This window comes from Cottoperca gobio, chromosome 19, assembly GCF_900634415.1.
Source record: "Cottoperca gobio chromosome 19, fCotGob3.1, whole genome shotgun sequence".
NCBI lineage: Eukaryota > Metazoa > Chordata > Actinopteri > Perciformes > Bovichtidae > Cottoperca > Cottoperca gobio.
The window spans coordinates 4,485,170-4,504,006 of record NC_041373.1 but is presented as its reverse complement, the minus strand read 5'-3'; the positions used below and the strand labels follow the sequence as shown (position 1 = coordinate 4,504,006).

Here is an 18,837-nt window from a genome sequence, read left to right as displayed (position 1 = left end):
TCTCATCATAGACAGACTAAAGGGCAAACCTCGTGCTGGAGGTAAAAATGTAATGCTGATAAAGACGAGTAATTAACCCAACGGGACACAGCCTGGCAGACCTAATCAATGTGTCCCTAGGTGTGCTCTCTGGGCTCTAGCATGTCTAAAGATACAATAAATATTTATTGAGAAAGTCCCATTACTAACTGTTATGGATAAACAGCGTTCCAAATGCACGTCATGTCATGTTCCCTTTAATAGTTAGTATACAAAACAAAAACATTTTTACTTTGAGAGCTGTGACCATATTTCCAAAATATGGCTTACTTTATGAAGGTTAATGAATTGTGATTTCTTAATGATCAATACATCTTTTATCAATGCTTTATAGAACAGTAACAAGCCATTTTTAGGACAACCTTTGGATTGAGAAATTGTGAAAAATTCATCGTTATGGTTCATATTTATTGTCCTTGAAACAAGCAGTCATATAAATGAAGAGCAGGATGTGAATAGGCACACAGGTAACAGGTAGCAGAATTTTGAAAGCCTTGCCCAGGACAGTGAGTGACTGATGAGGGAAGTGAGAACAGGTGAGCAGGTGAACGAGGAAGTCTGGTGAAAAAAGTATGAGAGCATCTGGTGGACAGGAGAATGGAGTGGAGCGAGTCTGGAGGGGAACAGGAGACAGGGTGGATGGGCAGGAAGACAACAACCAGCATGATGGTTTGAAAGCTGAGCTTGACTGGGCATGTGTGGTTAAAATATGTGAACCAGAGAACCGCTTTTAAGTGTTTTCTTGGGCGTTGATGGAGGTCTATTGCACATAGTAATAAACTGTATCAGGGCAGTTGTTAATCCCAGGATATCTCTCCAGACTTCATTATAGAATAAATGTTTTCCTTTAATTATATACTGATGTGTTCAAATGTTTTATGAAGACGTTTATGATGGTTTTATTGTCAAAACATTGTCAAAATTGTGTTTTCTTTTATTTAGTTTGGGTCATCAGAGCATTAATAAAAAACTGAAAAAGGTCAAAAAGATTCCCTTTGTACAAAAATATTATAAAAATTGACTATTACAAATACATATTGCTAAACACCAAAACAGCTTACAAAGACACAAATATAACACAACCATAAATAATTAGGTTCTGCTTTAATGGATCTATTTAAAGATTGCAATCTCCTGCCAAGTTATACTCTTTAAAGTTACACTCCCACTGTCTTACAAACTTAAACATACTTCAGACTAAAGTAAGACCCAGGACTCAGCAAAGTAAAATGCTGAGCTGCATATTAAAATGCTCTGTTATAGTTTATTAAATGAGTAATCCAGCCATTTAACACACTCCCAAATTATTTGGGGACCTGCGAGAGACAGATTTGAAAAAGAGTGTGGAAAGTCTTCGCAGCAGAGACTGAGGTATGCAGACTTTTATTCCCCGGTATGCATCACTACAATGTTTTGTACATAAACACCCAGTGATGACACGCAGAGCAAGAGGCATATTTTCTTATCAGGGAGGGAGGAGAGGGAGGGAACTGGTGAGGAAAAGGGAGGACGAGCTGGCCTGTACAAAGAAATAGTGGAGCAAGAGTACAGAGGTGTGGTTTGTGAGAACATTTGGCGAGAGCTACAGAGGCTGAACTGTGAGTACTGGACAGTAGTAGACTGGAGAATATTACAACTTTACAACTGTTTATTTTGTGTTGCTTCACAGGAGGTTACTTTGTTAAAAAGTCATGTTTGTACATTGTCATTGATTCCTTTTTTTGTTGAAATTAGGTATTTATGCCTTACCAGTATCTAAATGAGGATAATTTCTTTCTTTAATTAAAAATTTTTGTTCACTGTTATTGCTTAGATTTTAGATTGATTAGTGTCATGCAGTACAAGTTATTTTAATATAAAAGTGTCAGGCCTTTGTCAACATGTAGTCCTCTCTAAATGTATCGGATAATATTTTTTTTTAGCAGGTTCAGTGACAGGAGCCACCTGTGTGTGTGTATGTGTGTGTGTGTGTGTGAGTGTGTGTACATGCAGGTGAAAATATATTGTTTGTTAATTGTCTGCCTGTGTGTGTGTGTGTGTGTGTGTGTGTGTGTGTGTGTGTGTGTGTGTGTGTGTGTGTTTGTGTGTGTGTATGTCCATTCAGGTGAAAATATATCGTGTATAAATAATCAATTACAACTTGATGCTGGCCTCTCTGACCTTCAATGTCACCTTCAATGTCACCTTTGGTTAAACAGATGACATTAAACGCCTGCATAAAAAGTTTTTTTTATTACATCTCTCTATGCAGGCCTCTCTGATCTTAGTTGTCTCCTGTTTAACCAAATATTTCACAACCTTGGCGCTCTCTTTCTTTCTTTGTTTGATGTGTCCACAGATTGCAGTGGACAGGACAAACAGTTCTCTCTTGTTTTCACCATCGCCTCCTTTCTGTTCAGTTACCTGACGCTGCCCACTGGTTTCCTCTTAGACCAGTTTGGTACAACAGTGGCTCGGCTCTTTGGAACGTAAGTCCAACAATATATTAATTACTTAAAGTTTATATATATATATATATATATATATATATATATATATATATATATATATACACACAGGACATTCAGAACATTAATAAAGCAGTAAACAACTATTTGCTATGTCAAGATATGGTGGAGTAATTTTTGTCCTGAGCAGAGGAGGAAGTCACACTCTTTACTATTTCTTTTTTTTTGGTAGCTGGGTGTGCATGTTAGTCCCTGTATGTATGTGTATGTCCGTGGCATCAGAAATACACTCTGAATTATGTATATAGTAAAAGGTCAGTGTATTGAAAACATTAACCATGTAATTCCTCATCAAAACAGTGACTCAGTATAGGACTAAAGCCCACCAGCTTTGTAGTTCAGAGGAATGAAATGACTAGTAAAGAATAACAACAAGAGGTTATTCATTAGTGCCGTCTGCTCGTCCTCTTGAGGTCTTCTGCTTCGTTCTTCATCTTCCAGGCCTACTTATCCCTGAATCCCTCCTCAAGACACCCTCCACCAATCCTACTCGGTGATCCTAAGCTGCCTGGTAGGATGTCTGGAATCAGTCCCTCGAGTCACATTTCTAATTCCAGGCTCCTTCATTACAATTTTCCATCCATCCATCAGATGTTCTAAGTCCACACTTTTTCGATCACCTGACTGCCCCACCCATCTTCCCACCTGTTTCCACTTCCCTCATCTGCCCTGCAGTTGCCTTGCTCTTCCCCGCCCACCCTCATCATCAACATTGTTACGGCCACGGCCTTATTTATCTGCGGGGGATTACTTTGTGGATGCATGCACCTTGTTTTCCCTATTTAAGTAAGATTTGGATGTGTGACCGCCGCCCCTTGATTGGCTGCGGCGACACCCCCTCCTCCCACCTTGATGAAGACTGGCTGTGATTGGTGCTCTCCAATCCGAGGCGCACTGGAGAGACCGGTGACTGCAAATGTCAAGCCAGCTCGACAGTCGGGGCTGCTGGTGTTGTCAGCCATATGCCTCGTACTTGTGTGTATCCAATGTGTTGCAATCGCTAGGTGCTTCAGTGCTATTTATGACTTTTGTTTATATTTGGTATTGATCCAGTTTTCACCCCAAGTTTTGTTTAGAATTGTTTAGGTTGGGGTTTATTGTTCTGTTTGTTTGGCTTTGACGCCTCATTGCTCTGGTGTAAGGGCCCTCCTTTTGCTCCATTTGTCTGTCTAAAAGAAATTGTTTGCCTATTGTCCAGCTATATTAATAAATGTATCTTATTTAAACCATGACCATCTGGTTTTATGTTACTCCTTTTCCCTTGCCGAGCCGGGTCGTAACAAACATCCTTTCTGTATATACCGTACCAGATCCTTGTTCCTCTGCCAGTTCATCGTAGTTGCAATGTTTCCTAGTCCCGTCTTCTGTTTGCTTTCAAGCCACCTGAACCAGTGCACTGCTAACTCGACTGTTTTTATTTGGTTCCTTCACTTATTGCCACAGTTTGACACATCTGACAGTTTACTTTTAATGATGATTTTGAGGACATTTTAGGTGCAAGTCTCATTTTACAGACTTTAAGAGGAGGCATTGATGGCTCGCTGGGAGGCGAGACTTCGACAGTGCAGGAAGACAGAGAGGGGATGGATGAAGGCGAGCAGGCTGAGCAGCGTCAGACCGATGTTCACCTGCAGACACATGAAGGGAGAGAGGAGGAAGCAGGGAGAGGAGAGTTAATAAATAAACATTGTGATAAAATGAGAAGGACCAGAGCAAGTAAGTGGGATGTTGTGTACTCACATATAAAGGGTCTCCACCCAGAGGTCCATTCACCAGGGCAAAGCAGGCATATTGCAGCAAAGAAAAAACTGCAGACAGAGCCGAGACTGCACCATAAACCTTCCCAAAGTGAGACGACGGGAAGCTACACACACACACACACACACAAACACACACACACACACACACGCACGCACGATGACATGGCAAAGAGAAGGAATTGTTAAAAAGACGAATGGCATAGTTTTTAAGTATTAAAAACATTCTTTAACCCCATCCTACCAACTTATTTAACATACAAGGACTAATGTTACCGCCAAGAATAAACTACTTTAAGAGACAATCATCATAGCAAAATGTTAAATTAATTCTTCTTACATGTTTCTTAATGTACAGAATTTGTCAATAACTTCTACGACAAAGACATATGGGTCATTCCAGAATTGGAAGTCAATTTAGACATCAATACTTTTGAAAAATGAACCTTTTATTTTATTCTTTTTTGTTATGTATTTATGAAAAACAGATAATAAACAAACAAAAAAAAAGATTTGGCCAGCAAAGGCATCAAATGTACACATGTTATTAGATGTTTTATTTGTTGTGTAACATGTTTTGTGCAACCCTGTGACACATACTCATTAAGTAGAAAAAGGTATTTTTAAAAACATTCTTCAATAACACTCTTTAGTATTAAGTAAAGTCACATTTATACTAAATACTCATGTAGTTTCGGATAAAACTGGTCTAAATTATTTAAGGTTATTTTAATAGAAAATGATACAGTAACAGGGTTGAAATTAGAGTAACAGGGTTGCGTAAAGTAACAGGGTTGACTGGCTACATTACTTTTGGTTGTAGATCATGACATAAATGTGACAAATAAATACTCAGGACCACAGAAATGTTGTTTGATAATATTCTATATATATTTTCCAATGAAGGATTAACAGGAAGAGTATCAATGACTCAGACGGGTGGCTGGCGTCTCCCTTAGAGATAGGGTGAGAAGCTCAGCCATCCGTGAGAGACTCGGAGTAGAGCCGCTGCTCCTTTACGTTGAAAGGAGCCAGTTGAGATGGTTCGGGCATCTAGTAAGGATGCCACCTGGGCGCCTCCCTAGGGAGGTGTTCCAGGCACGTTCAGCTGGGAGGAGACCCCGGGGAAGACCCAGGACTCGGTGGAGAGATTATATCTCCTCACTGGCCTGGGAACGCCTCAGGATCCCCCAGTCGGAGCTGGAGAATGTGGCCCTGAGAAGGGAAGATTGGCGTTCCTTACTGGAGCTGCTGCCCCCGCGACCCGATCCCGGATAAGCGGTAGACGATGGATAAATGGAAAATACAGTAATACATTTAAAACCCTGTTACTCTAATTATAGTAACAGGGTTGCAAATCAATGTTAATTTTAGCTTTTACCTCAGGAAACCTACCTAGCTGCACAATGTAATGCTACTGTCAAGGAATGGACACACTTAAATATTTAACTAAAGAAAGATCTATTTGAAATTAATTTTTTTAGTCTCATAATGTGAGTAACAGGGTTACGTTTGTGTGAGTTCCACACTCCATCAAGAGCGAAAAGATTGGAAATATATTAAAAATAAAAGGGAGGACTTACCTTTGGTCTACCCATGGTAGTAGCACATGACTTGCTGATGTCTTTTCCTCTGTGTCATGTGACTAACAGTTTTTTCACTTCCCCTGCCAAGCTAAAAAGGTTTCGTTAACAGGATAGCGCGCATGCTGTTATTTAAAATATGTTTATGATTTAACAAATTGATTTTACCAATACAAGAGACCTATTTCAATAGAGCCAAATACCAAAAAAAGTAAATAAAAACCCTATTTTAAATGTTATATTTGACATGCAAGTTGGTCACCAAGAAGCTGGGACAAGAGAAAAATGCTATTTTAGGGTTGTTCGAGAGCTATTATTGTTATTTTGAAACAACTTTATATACATTTTGTCTCAAGACAAGTATATTTAACACAACAAGTGCATGGTTTAGCTTTTTGGGCATGGATTATTAGATTTTTTATATGTGGGACATGAAATGTCCTCCAATTCTGGAATGACCCATATCATTTATAGTCACAACTGTCGTCATTCATTACCCGTTTATACACTAACATCCAATTGTGGATCATTTACAGCAGGAGTTAAAGTGGTTGACAACTACATCAAGTACAACATCTAAAAAGATCTTAAAACTGCTTACATATCAATTATAGTGTGATATTGCCATTTATTAAATGTTTATAAACTGCAAATGATGAATATCAAGCAGGGGTTAAAATAAAGTGTAACCAAAATAAATATGTCAAGCATACATTATATTTTATTGAAGTCACTTTCCTTATAGTTAATTGAATTCACAAGTCCACATGTGGAACATATATTGTATAATGCTTAGTCCTGCGTTTATTTTTTTTGAACACACAAACATGATCCTCTTGCTCCCAAACTGACACTTATTAGTCATTATTCTTCCAAGAAATTGTTAGAAGTGTTTTAATGTATTTCAGTTTTAGTTTCCTTCCACAGATCAAAGACATGCAGATAATTTATCATTTTACAAATAAACCACAGTATCAACACAGTAGATAAATTAACTGAAGTAGAAAACATAGTGTTCTTTGCAGCGCCTTACAATTATTTATAAACATGTGTCTGTATGTGCTGCCCACCTCATGAACATACTTAAGACGTGTGTGGTGCGTGTATTTGTCTGTGTGTTGATACTCACGCCACACTGACGAAGGCTGCGTGGCCGCCAAAGAGGAAGGAGCGGTTGATGACCTGCAGGACGAAGGTGAAGTACTGAAGTGGCAGGTACGGGATGCACGCACAAACTGAGAACAACACACACTGCAGCACCGTCAAGAAGAGAGAAAGCACAGAGGCGCGCAGGTCTGCTTCCTGTTCACTCTCTCCTACGAACAGACACAAAGAGAAACATTGCTGACATGTCCACACAGACAGAACAGAGCATCTATTCGCTGCACTGTTTGTAAGCTTTCATTCCAACTAAACGCTAAAGATTAGGTCTCAATGGTTTCCTTTGTAATGTATGCATATTTCCTAATATGTATTAACACATTTAACACACATTTTGTTTTCTCTTGTTCAAAGTGTAAAATATTTTTAGTTGAGGTGTATAACATTAACGTAGAAAACTAAATACTGACTTAAATGTGTGAAAATTAACTATTGTGCTGCCTATTTCTATGCTTATAGAGTTGGGACATGTTTTTTGGCTCAGAGTGAGCGCTCCTTGGTTTATTGGTTTGATGGGTGCGTGTCAGAGTGGGCGCTCCCTAATTTGCGAGGATCTTTGTTTACGGAGAACAGAGATCAACACGTGGAGCAGAGACGCCATGTAAACTGTGTTTGTGATGCTTGAGCCTTGGAAACTATTTGTCTGTGAGTTATTCATGTGCAATTTGGATGTGTTATGTGCAGAATGTTTGAAGTTTGTAACTTTTGGTCTGAAGCTAGTTTAATGTGTAATAATTTAGCTAATGGCGATCTGTGCTATTTCTAGCTAATAGTGATGCTAATGATAGCTAATTATTTTAATAGTAGTATGTGTGTCGTTTGTACGGTGCTACTTATATGTTATGTAAAGCCTGCATACTTATGCGTTTTATTTCTGTATTGTTAAAGTTTTACAAAGTAAAAGAAGAACTGTAAAGTCAAGAAAGCAATCCTTGCATCTTTATTGGAGGACTTTTGCATGTTAGCTAACTGTCTAGCTACGCATAGGGATACGCGCTGTAATGGCAGAACAACTATAATAAATATTTTATATTATTGGTGAATGTTAGACATTTATTAAATAATAATAAATACAAAATTATTATTGTTTCTTTAGACATGCTAGAGCCCAGAGAGCACACCTGGGGCACACTGATTAGGTCTGCCAGGCTGTGTCCCGTTGGGTTAATTACTAGTCCTTATTAACATTAGATTTCTACCTTCAGCACGAGGTTTGCCCTTTAGTCTGTCCATGATGAGACCATTCCAGGGAGCACACAAGATGCTACACAGCTGTGTTATAGCAAAGGCATTGGTGTACTGGTTCACTGCAGGGACACACAAGCAAAGACAAGATGGTTAGAGACAAAAGACTCAACAACAGAATATGGCTACGTTCAGACTGCAGACAAATCCGATTTGTTTCTCAAATCTGATCTTTAAAACAGAATGTCTGCACTGTTATTTGAAAGTGATCTTTGTGTGTCCAGACATCTTGAACCCATCTGCATTGGTTACATGGGTTCAGCGACGCGGCTTTCCAATGTGGAAGCATTCGCCCTCCAAACAACCGGGCTGCCATGTGCAGAACTCCTCAGTCACACCAGACAAACTCAACAATGGAGGTGGCTGGTATGTATACATTGTGATGTTAGGGGGAAGGAGCAGAAAGTGAAATCAGACCATTTAATTTGACGTCTGTCAAAGGACTTTTGTTCTTCTCCATGTTGTCCTCCATAGGGCTTTGCTAGTAGCAGAATGGAACTTCTGTCATTCTGGATTCGACGTCATTGCGTGTTGCAAAAAACACTTATGATCTATACTAAGACTTTGGAGTAAGTCTGTAGAAATCATTGGAAGCTCATTTCGCACAACCTGGAAACGTGGTTTGGATCCGATTTGCAAACATCGCATTTCATGAGATAATTTGCTGTCCAGACTTTCTAAAATCAATCTGGATATGCAAAATATGAATTTTGGCCAGCCTGAAAAGGTCTATGAGATAACAGTCCTTCCTAGTATAGTATGTAAATAGTATTCATGAAACTTCATGGACCTAAGAAGGAAGTCTTGCACAAACTTCCATCTTTACTGAGATGGTCAGACATGTTGTACTGTTAGTGTGTGTGTTTACCCAGTGAAGGCTCTCCAGCCGTCAGACGCTGCAGCATGGGGTTGAGGGTGCCGATGAAGAAGTAATGTCTGAGCTGCATCACCGCCAGCCAAACCGTGTGCCACACAAAGAGCCTGGACATCAAAGACTCACGGAAACTCTTCTCTGAGAGAGACGAGGGGAATCCACAGAGATAGATGAGTGAAGAGAAAAGAATAAAGATGAACAGAAATAGGCATATTGCTTAATTATTTTATTATGTTACATTTAACTATGTAGGCTATTAATCCATGCCACAGTAAAGTGAACACACCTTGTTTCACAGAGACGTCCTCGACTTCCTCTGCCGTCGTCTGTGAGTTACCATTCGCTGTTATGTGCTCTAAGCTCAGACTCTTTGATTTGCCGCAGGTTATCCTGTCCAAGGTCACAGTGGGTTAGCCACAGACGTTCTTTGATAATTATTTACTTAACAAATTAAGTTTTGAGTCATAACCAGCTATAATCACATAACAGGATATGAAGGATATTTCTAAGTAATGTGGAACGATGATTATGTGAAAATTAAATGTGCTGGTAAGATATTAAACGTGATTGTTTTTGCAAGAAACTTTAATTTGACAGTTTGTTTGTTTGCCTTTCAATATTTGCAAGTTCATTTATTAATGTTAACCAGTTTTTTTGGATGGAGAAAGTTCAGTGTTGGTTAGACTTTGTTGGGTTTATCACTGACTACGTGTCCAGGTTGGACCACATGATGTCAAAGAACTAACTCAGTGTAGCGAAGCCAGTGACACCCAGGAAGAGGCGGGATGACAACTGCAAATAGTATGTTGACGACTGGAGAGACAATGAACAGACGGCAACCGGGGCAGGATGGGTTAGCAGCTCTCGAGAGGGAGCACCCACAAATATGCTACAAAAAGCCTTTCAGAGATATAGGGGGGGGTGTAGGGCAGGATTAGCACCCTGTGCTGTGGCTGGATCTTGCTAATGACTATGGATCAATCCTGCCCCACCCAAAACTTGTTTTTTTCAAGCTATAAGACTACACTGAAAATAACATGCCCTATTTACATTTGATGTATCCCTGTATGTATGGTGTTGATGTGTGTGTGGTTTCTTGGAGTGTACCCGTATGTGTAGTCATCAGGCAGCGGGTAGGGAATGTGGTCTCTGGGGAGCAGGAAGAAAGTCCTGAGCAGGTGAATGACGCTGCAGGCGGACATGAACAGGAAGGAGGGAAGGAGAAAGACGCCAGCCTCGTGTAACAGCTGCAGAAGACATTAAGATCATTGGTAAAATATTTGATGGTAGAAATATATTTCATATTAAGAGCAGTGTGTGAATGTGTCTCACCTTGATGACAAGGAAGACTGCTGAGGAAGAGCTCATGGCCCCGTTATAGAGAGTGATGACGGTGGAGCGACGTGAGCCGAACAGGTTTCCTACCTTTAGGAGAGAATGTTGCGTTTCATTTAAGTGTCTACATGTCTTTTGTTTTTTGTTCATTGCATCTATTTTTATGTCATTCAATGTCAAATTAGTTCTTGTCGACTAATTGCCTGTTTGAACATGAGGATGTGGTCCCCGAGAGGTCTTTGTATTTCTTTCCCCACAAGATTATGAGCTCAGTTTAACATCAAACCTCTGCATTTCCAAAGAAAGCTCTCACAACTCAGTCTCAGCTTTCCTCTAAAAGGTGGCATAGGACAATTGACAGAGCATGTATAGAAGAAAGGTAAAAAACTATATTTAAAAAAGAAGATATGTCACCAACCATTAGGTTATGAGACAGAATCCTACAGATTTAGTTTTTACCGGAACAAATTATAAAGTTGAAAAGGACATAATTCAAAGAATCAAAACTTTCTCTTGCAATAATTTGCCAGTTAACCTCTTAACCTCTTCAGGGGTGGGGGAACTTATCCGAAAATACCTATAAACGACATACCCAAAGTAAATTAAAAGCTGCTCTTCGACCATTTGCACCAGATGCATGATTGTGGTCTTATTCAAAAGATAACTCTCTTATTGTTCTTGCAAAACAGTAAATAATCACTCCAAGTGCTTCTGGCACTGAGTAATAGTGGTCTGAATATACTGAATTTGAAGAAAATACACCGCCTGAATCTTTTTGTTGAAAAAGATGCCTGGAGATGGGTATAGCTTGGTAGGTAAGAGCTGGAGCATAGGAACATAGCATCAAGTATTACCAAGTTCAGGTTCAAATTTCAGATAAAAGGGACAAAGGTTTTTCTAAGAGTAACACCAGGTGTTCACAAGCTGTGCAATTTGGAGATATAATATTTATTACTAAAATATTATTTGTATTGTTCATAAATAACTATTATATACCCATATTCCCTGTTAGTAGTAATGACACAGAGTAAGTGAAGTACAAACACATTTTTTGTAATATTTTGTGTTCTTTTTTTGTATTTTCTTGAAGATAATAAATACAATTATTAAAAAATAAATATCATTTGTAAAATAAAACCCATTCAACTGATATGTCTAATTCTTCAGCGTTTCATTGGCTACACTCGGCTGCTGCTGGCTCCGTCTGTAAACAAAAGAAGAGGGCTGGTACTTCCTTATGAAGTTGACACTCATTGGCTCTTGATGGCTGTAGATAACGCATGGAAGCTCTGATTGGCTCAAACCGTTTTGTTCACTAAATAGACGAGATTCTAAGCTTTCTAACAATATGTGGCATTGGGTACCAACTCCATCCTGGCGGACTGTACACAACAAAGGGCAAGATACAATCTCCTGTGAAACTGTAAACACCTGACGGCCCGCAGGTGTTTACAGTTTAAAAGTTAAAAACTTGAGTTCCATGGGGCGCGGGGTTCCGTTGGGCACCCCTGGTGTAGCCAATGAAACGCTGAAGATTGAGACATGTCATCAATACGTCTTTTTTGAACAAATGTTATTTATTTTTTAATAATTGTATTTATTATAATCAAAATACAAAACAAACAAAAAAAGGGTTTCTACTTCACTTACTTTGTGTCATTACTACTGACAGGGAATATAATAGTTATTTATGGCCTTTTTATCAATAAATATCATAATATCTCCAAATGCACAGCTTGTGAACGCCTGCTGTTACTCTTAGAAAAACCTGTCTAATAAGTTAAGTGTTTGTGCCTTTGTTCTGAAATTTGAACCTGAACTTGGTAACACTTGATGCTATGTTCCTATTGTGTTTTCCAGCTCTTACCTACCAGCTATACCCATCTTCAGGCATCTTTTTCAACAAAGAAATTCAGGCAAAGTGTATTTTCTTCAAATTCAGTATATTCAGACCACTATTACTCAGTGCCAGAAGCACTTGGAGTGATGTTTCACTGTTTTGCAAGAACAATAAGAGTTATCTTTTATCTAATGGTTGAAGAGCAGCTTTTAATTTACTTTGGGTATGTCGTTTGTAGGTATTTTCGGGTAAATTCCCCCACCCCTGAAGAGGTTTTAACATTTAGAGCAAATATCAATCATCAACTGTTCCTTAAACCTAAAAGTTAATCAATTATTTAATCAATGATGCAACAATTCTGGTTCCATTTGATTAATTAAAGTCAATTATTATGAGCAAATATTTAAAGAAATTTGGATCCAGCTTCTCCAGCTTGAGCCTTTTCTGATTGTCTCTGTTTTATATAATGGTCATTTTAATTTTCTGGGGTTTCTGACTCTTTGTTGGATGAAAAAAGCAATTGGAATTTGTCAACTTTTACAATTTTCTGACATCTCAATTGAACAATCAGGAAAATAATAGATTAATCAAAACTGACAATAATCTTTTTTTTAACTCAACAACAGCTTCAGTACTTGTAGGTTGGTCAATTGTAACAAGATTCCCACCCGCTGCCAGGAGGGAGAGAGCTGGGAAGAGCAGGCCGGACAACGCTGATGGGAAAAGGAAAATGAGCATCCACAGCTGTTAGAGTCACCGTTACTTCTTGTCAGTATTTCTTTATACATCGTGGATCCTGAGAGAGCACAAAACAACGAGACAGAGAAATGTTTTTCACCTGCAGTTGAGAAGGCCATCATTAAGGTCCCCGTGGTGTAAAGAAATCTGGAGGGAAAAGAAATTCCAGAGATTTCATGTCATTTTATTGGCATGAGACAGAGACATTTTTCCAAGAACAAGATTTTACAAAACAAAGAATTGGAGATGGCAAAATTAATATAAATAACAACACTTTCAGCAATTAAAAGAAAAAGTGACATTCGATAAATAACAAACGTAACACATCACAGTAAATATAGTAAGTACATATTCAAATGTAGGCTGTCTTTAATTTCCTTTTCTTGGCCTGTCCTAAGCAAAGATCTATGCTCATCTTCACTTGTCGCATCTTGTACTAAACTAGTGTCAGTTTGTTAGTGTGAATTAAGATATATATGGGGCAACAAACTGGACGGTCTGTGGTGTTAATTTATATGAAACTCTGTTTTATCAACTGTGAGGCTTCTGCACCAAAACATTTCTTTCTGATATTCCTCAATCCTCTGGAGATTAATGGTCCTGACCTTTCAATTTCTTGATCCTTCTCTTAATTTTCCTCTTTCCAGTTCTATTGCCTTTTACTGCTTTGTTTTCTAAACTGCTGTCTATTCTCATAAAAAATGCTTCTACATTCTCTTTTGCTAAGTGTCCGCCTCTGATATGTAGGCATTTATGTTGCTGTCTGGAGACCTGAGCGACCCCTCGAGGGAGCTACTGTGATCTGCCTTGTATACTTGTATACTTATCCATCCAACCATCCATTTATTATTATTCATTATGTCATGAGCTAGCCTGCTTTGTTGTAACCTTTAATTACAGAGTCTGAAGTGATTAATTCATTAATTATTAATTAATTAAGTGTGTTTTTCATTTTATTGAAATGCTAAATTCCGGCTACTGTCTGCACAGATTATAGTGCTGTGGTAAAGGCCCAAAAAACAGGAGCACCCCTACCGGAGGTATAACAAGCTGGGAATGGTGTCATTTTAACCGTCTGGATCTCTAGTTTTTGAAAAGTGATGTTGTAGTTGCAGCAACTCTGTACAAGATGGTCTATTAACCCTTTGCTTGCTGACACTTAAGAAAAAACGATTATTTCAATTATTGCCTAATTCGATGAATCAACCCTGTTTAGTTTTAGCACTGTTGGTTATAACTATGTATTTCATTGAAATAGACTTGTAGCAAATATTGTATGGGGGTTTAAGCTGGTAGGGGGTTAAATGAGGGAAATATATCGATTTATGTGATGAACCATCCATGCGTTGCTGCACGTTCACGTTTCGGACTTCAAGTTTTGAAAACACAGAGTATATTCTGTTTATGTCTTATGTTTGGTAAAAATACTGCAAACCTGTATAAAATTATTTTGGATCACTATTCCTTTTTTAACATATTCAAAGGCGTTAGCTTCTACTAAACAAACACACAAACAATGAAGCGATGTTTGTCGGGAAGCTTAATTAAAAGTTATTTATGCTTTGATAGTCTTTGTAAATTAATCAAATCCTACTAAAAATCTATTCAAATACTGTGAATGTGATATTTATGATGCAGAGTTAGGTAATGCAATACATCTTTGCTAAAAGAAAGGTCCAAAAAGTAATTTATGTTGGATTAAACCATCTAACCTCTAGTCAAGTGCAACCAACCAGGAGAGGTTCTACTGCACTTTGCATTTGTTGCTCAATAATGAACAACCTCTTGTTAATTTACTAATCAATATTCACCTTTTCATTCCTCTTAACTACCCATCTGTTGGGCTTTTAGTCTTCTACTGAGTCACTGTTTTGATGAGACATTACATGGGTCATATTTTAAATCCACTGATCATTAACTTATCATATACTGTTGGACTTACAATCCAAAGAGCCGAGTCACTGTTGTACCATACTGGTCAAAGAGGAAACCAGATGGGCAGCGTCAGGAAATGGTTCATAAAGGAGGCGATGGTGAAAACAAGAGAGAACTGTTCGTCCTGTTTACTGCAATCTGTAGACACATCAAACATAAAGAAAGAAAGCGCCATGGTTGTGAAATATTTGGTTAAACAGGAGACAATTAAGATCAGAGAGGCCTGCATAGAGAGATGTTTTTATGCAGGCGTTTAATATCATCTGTTTAACAACAGGTGACAATAAATGTGCAGAATGGCCTGCATAAACAGTTGAAATTGATTTGAACAATCTGTGGACACATCAAACATAAAGAAAGAGTGCCACAGTTGTGAAATATGACAGGTTATGCATCCACGACTTTCTAAGCACCTTGATCTAAAATCAGATGCAACTCTTCATGTTGTCCTCTCTGACCTTCATTGTCATCTGTCTAACTACAGGTGACAATGAAGGTCAGAGAGGGCTGCTGTCACAACCTGGCTCGAAAGGAGGTGACAAGGAGGGAGACCACACAATCACTAACTTTGCTCTTTGGTTTAATCAAGTAAATGAAAGACACACAAAGCACAAACAAATAAGAGTATCAGTCAGCAGGCCAAGGGGAAGAGAGCGAGAAGATCTTGCAGGTCTGCTTTGTAGCCTGAGCCCAGCCTGCTCAGGTGTGCGGCATCACTGACAGGTCTCAGCTCCACCAATCAAGCTCCTGAAACACAGGTTAAGAACACAGCCTGGGAAGGACAGGACAGGGCCACCTCTGAGGCCGTCACACTGCATACATACATAGTTCTGAATGAAACTTGCCTAAGTCCTGCGTTGCATTGACTCCTGTAGTGTTGACGCACAGAGAGCTGAAGTAGCCCTCCGTCTTCAGGACAACAACAAGAGAAGCCCATCCGAAAACAACTCCGACGAAACACAGAGCACTCCAGCAGACCCGTCACAAAGGTGAGGCCGCGTTTCACCATCAAATTGTTCACGAAGCACGCCATGGCACCTCACACACACACACACACACAGGTGGCTCTTGTCAGTCCACCTGCCAAAATAAATAAAATGAATGAATTATTATTAATAATAATTATTATTATTTACACAGGTTTACACAGGAGTGAAGAAATACACAGTAAATATATCAACACTAGAAGAGAGAGATGTATAGCTGTAGAATATAAAACACAATATGAAGAATACACTATAATACTCTAAAACTTAGAATACAATACATATGACAAACTACTACAACTAAAATATAAACAGGTTAACTTGGGACGTGCGGTCAGGGGAGGCAGGTGAGGCAGTGCAGAGTAAAAAAACAAATACAAATAAATATGTGTCCACTGGTCTGTGCTATAAATGTATTTTCTGTAGTATCCAATATTTTAGATAATTCTTACAGTCAAAATCGCTGAATTTGTGTATTCTGTTCAGATACAGGGGAGAGATGTGAGCTGCGGCAGCGACGAGTTAAGCCTCACCTCGGATTGCACAATGCCTCGCAATCTAGGTTGAGCGCATGTATTTGGCGCGTGCCTGTTGCTATCTCTCTGTATGTCGCCAATATAATGTTTACAGACACTTTTATTATGCGTCCTGACTTGCCATAGTCTAGCTCAGGGGTTCCCAAACTTTCTGTGGCCAAGGCACACCAAAGACCAAGCCAAAATCTCAAGGCACACCTGAGTTCATATCATCAGAACATTTATTTAGCCTAGTCCTTGTAAGAAGCTATTCTCCTTCACACTAGCAGAGTGACAGGGTCTGTTGGGAATCGAACCCCGGTCTTCCACGTGGTAGACTCAGATGCAGAGACAGACACAGGCTTGGAGTGGGTCAGAAAAGGAGTCTTTACTGTTAGAGCAAACAGGTGGAAGGACAAAACTCAAAATACCTCCAGACAACTAACAGGTAAAGTCTGGGCAAAAACAGGATCAACAGAGGATATCCGAAAAGCAGGCAGCAAAAGGATCTCAAGAGCTAAAGAGTAAAAAGGCAGTTAACTAAGGAACTCGAGACAAGGGCACAAAAACAGACACTTCAAGAGACTGATCAAAACTCACAAACTTGGCCTCCGGCAACAAATCAAGACTCAGCAATGAACAGAAGAAACAGGAAGCTTATAAAGGCTAGCAAACAAGGAACAGGTGCAACCAATGAAACAATAAAGACAAGCACATGACACACAGAAATGAACGGTGGCGACCCCACATGGTCAAAAGAGGAACTGCAGTCCAAAAACCCTGACAGGACCCCCCTCCCTATGAACGTCTCCTGACGTCCCCACACGGGCGATCAGGGTGGCTCTGGTGGAAGGCCTCGATGAGGCCCGGATCGAGAACATGCCGAGACGGGACCCAGGACCGCTCCTCAGGACCATAGCCCTCCCAGTCCACCAGGTATTGAAGGCCCCTCCCCACCCGGCGAGAATCCATTAGGCGGTGGATTGAATAAGCAGGACCACCATCAACGATTCTGGGGGGCGGAGGGGGTTTAGCTGGAGGGACCAAAGGACTTGTGGCGACAGGGCGTAGGCGAGAGACGTGAAAGGTGGGATTGACCCGCATGGACCGGGGAAGTTGGAGACAGTAAGCAACTGGGTTGATCCTCCTCAAGATCTTGAAGGGCCCCACGAACCGTGGCGCCAGCTTGCGGGACTCCACCCGTAGAGGAAGATCCTGTGTTGACAGATAGACCCTCTTCCCCGGACGTAGCGGTGGTGTAGGTCTGCGGCGGCGGTTGGCATGGCTCTGGTACTATCGTGCGGACCACTGCAGGGTAGACCGGGCCTTGCGCCAGACCCGCCTGCACCGTCGGACAAAGCTCTGGGATGAGGGAACACCCACATCAGTCTCTTGGTCATGGATGAGTAGAGGCTGAAAACCAAACTGGCACTCGAAGGGACTGAGACCTGTAGCAGAAGAACACAAGGTATTATGTGCATATTCAGCCCAGATCACAAACCTGCTCCATGATGATGGATTGGAGGAGGCCAGGCATCGGAGGGTGGTTTCCAGGTCCTGATTTAGCCTCTCAGTCTGACCATTGGACTCAGGATGGAACCCTGAGGAGAGACTGACCGTAGCCCCAATCAACTTGCAGAAGGCCCTCCAAAACTGCGCGGTAAACTGGGGCCCACGATCCGAGACCACATCCAGGGGGAGACCAAAGAACCTGAAGACATTATGGCACACAGTCTCGGCGGTCTCTAGTGCCGAAGGGAGTTTGGGCAGGGGAACGACCCGACACGCCTTGGAAAAGCGGTCGACAATAACCAAAATGACTGTTTCCCTGAGAGGGGGAAGGCCTGTAACAAAGTCCAAGGAGATGTGGGACCAGGGCCGCTTGGGGATGGGTAGAGGGTGAAGGAAACCATGAGGCGGGGTACGGGCGCTCTTACTCTGGGCACAGACAGAGCAAGCAGCAGCAAAGGACCTCACATCCGCATTCATGCCAGGCCACCAGAACCGCCTCTTAACAAACTCCAGAGTCCTGCGTGCTCCCGGCTGGTAAGGCGTGAAGAGTGCCCCCACTGCAGAACTCGGGATCGCACCACAGTTGGGACAAATACCCGGTTGGAGGGTCCATTCCCGGGGTCTGGCTCCCTCTTCTGGGCCTGGCCAACCAGTGACTCGACTCCCCATCGGACAGGAGCCACAATCCTCGAGCTCGGGAGGATGGGTACTGGAACTCTCTCACCATCTGACCTGTGAAACAGTCTAGAGAGTGCATCAGGCTTCTGGTTCTTTGAACTGGGGCGGAAGGACAAAACAAAATCAAATCTA

General features: G+C 40.6%; 2 long non-coding RNA genes and 1 pseudogene across 2 annotated transcripts; 2 read left to right on the top strand and 1 right to left on the bottom strand.

The window, feature by feature from the left end:
- The first annotated feature begins 1,572 nt into the window (after positions 1-1,572).
- LOC115025124 (uncharacterized) lies at positions 1,573-3,386 on the top strand. Its single transcript, XR_003834180.1, has 3 exons — positions 1,573-1,637; positions 2,378-2,507; positions 2,988-3,386. It is a non-coding gene; the product is annotated as an uncharacterized LOC115025124 (long non-coding RNA).
- Positions 3,387-3,946: 560 nt separating this feature from the next.
- LOC115025122 (solute carrier family 43 member 3-like) lies at positions 3,947-16,047 on the bottom strand (annotated as a pseudogene).
- Positions 7,561-9,755, top strand: LOC115025123 (uncharacterized). The gene is made up of 3 exons (XR_003834179.1): positions 7,561-7,692; positions 8,517-8,658; positions 9,148-9,755. It is a non-coding gene; the product is annotated as an uncharacterized LOC115025123 (long non-coding RNA).
- Positions 16,048-18,837: the final 2,790 nt, after the last annotated feature.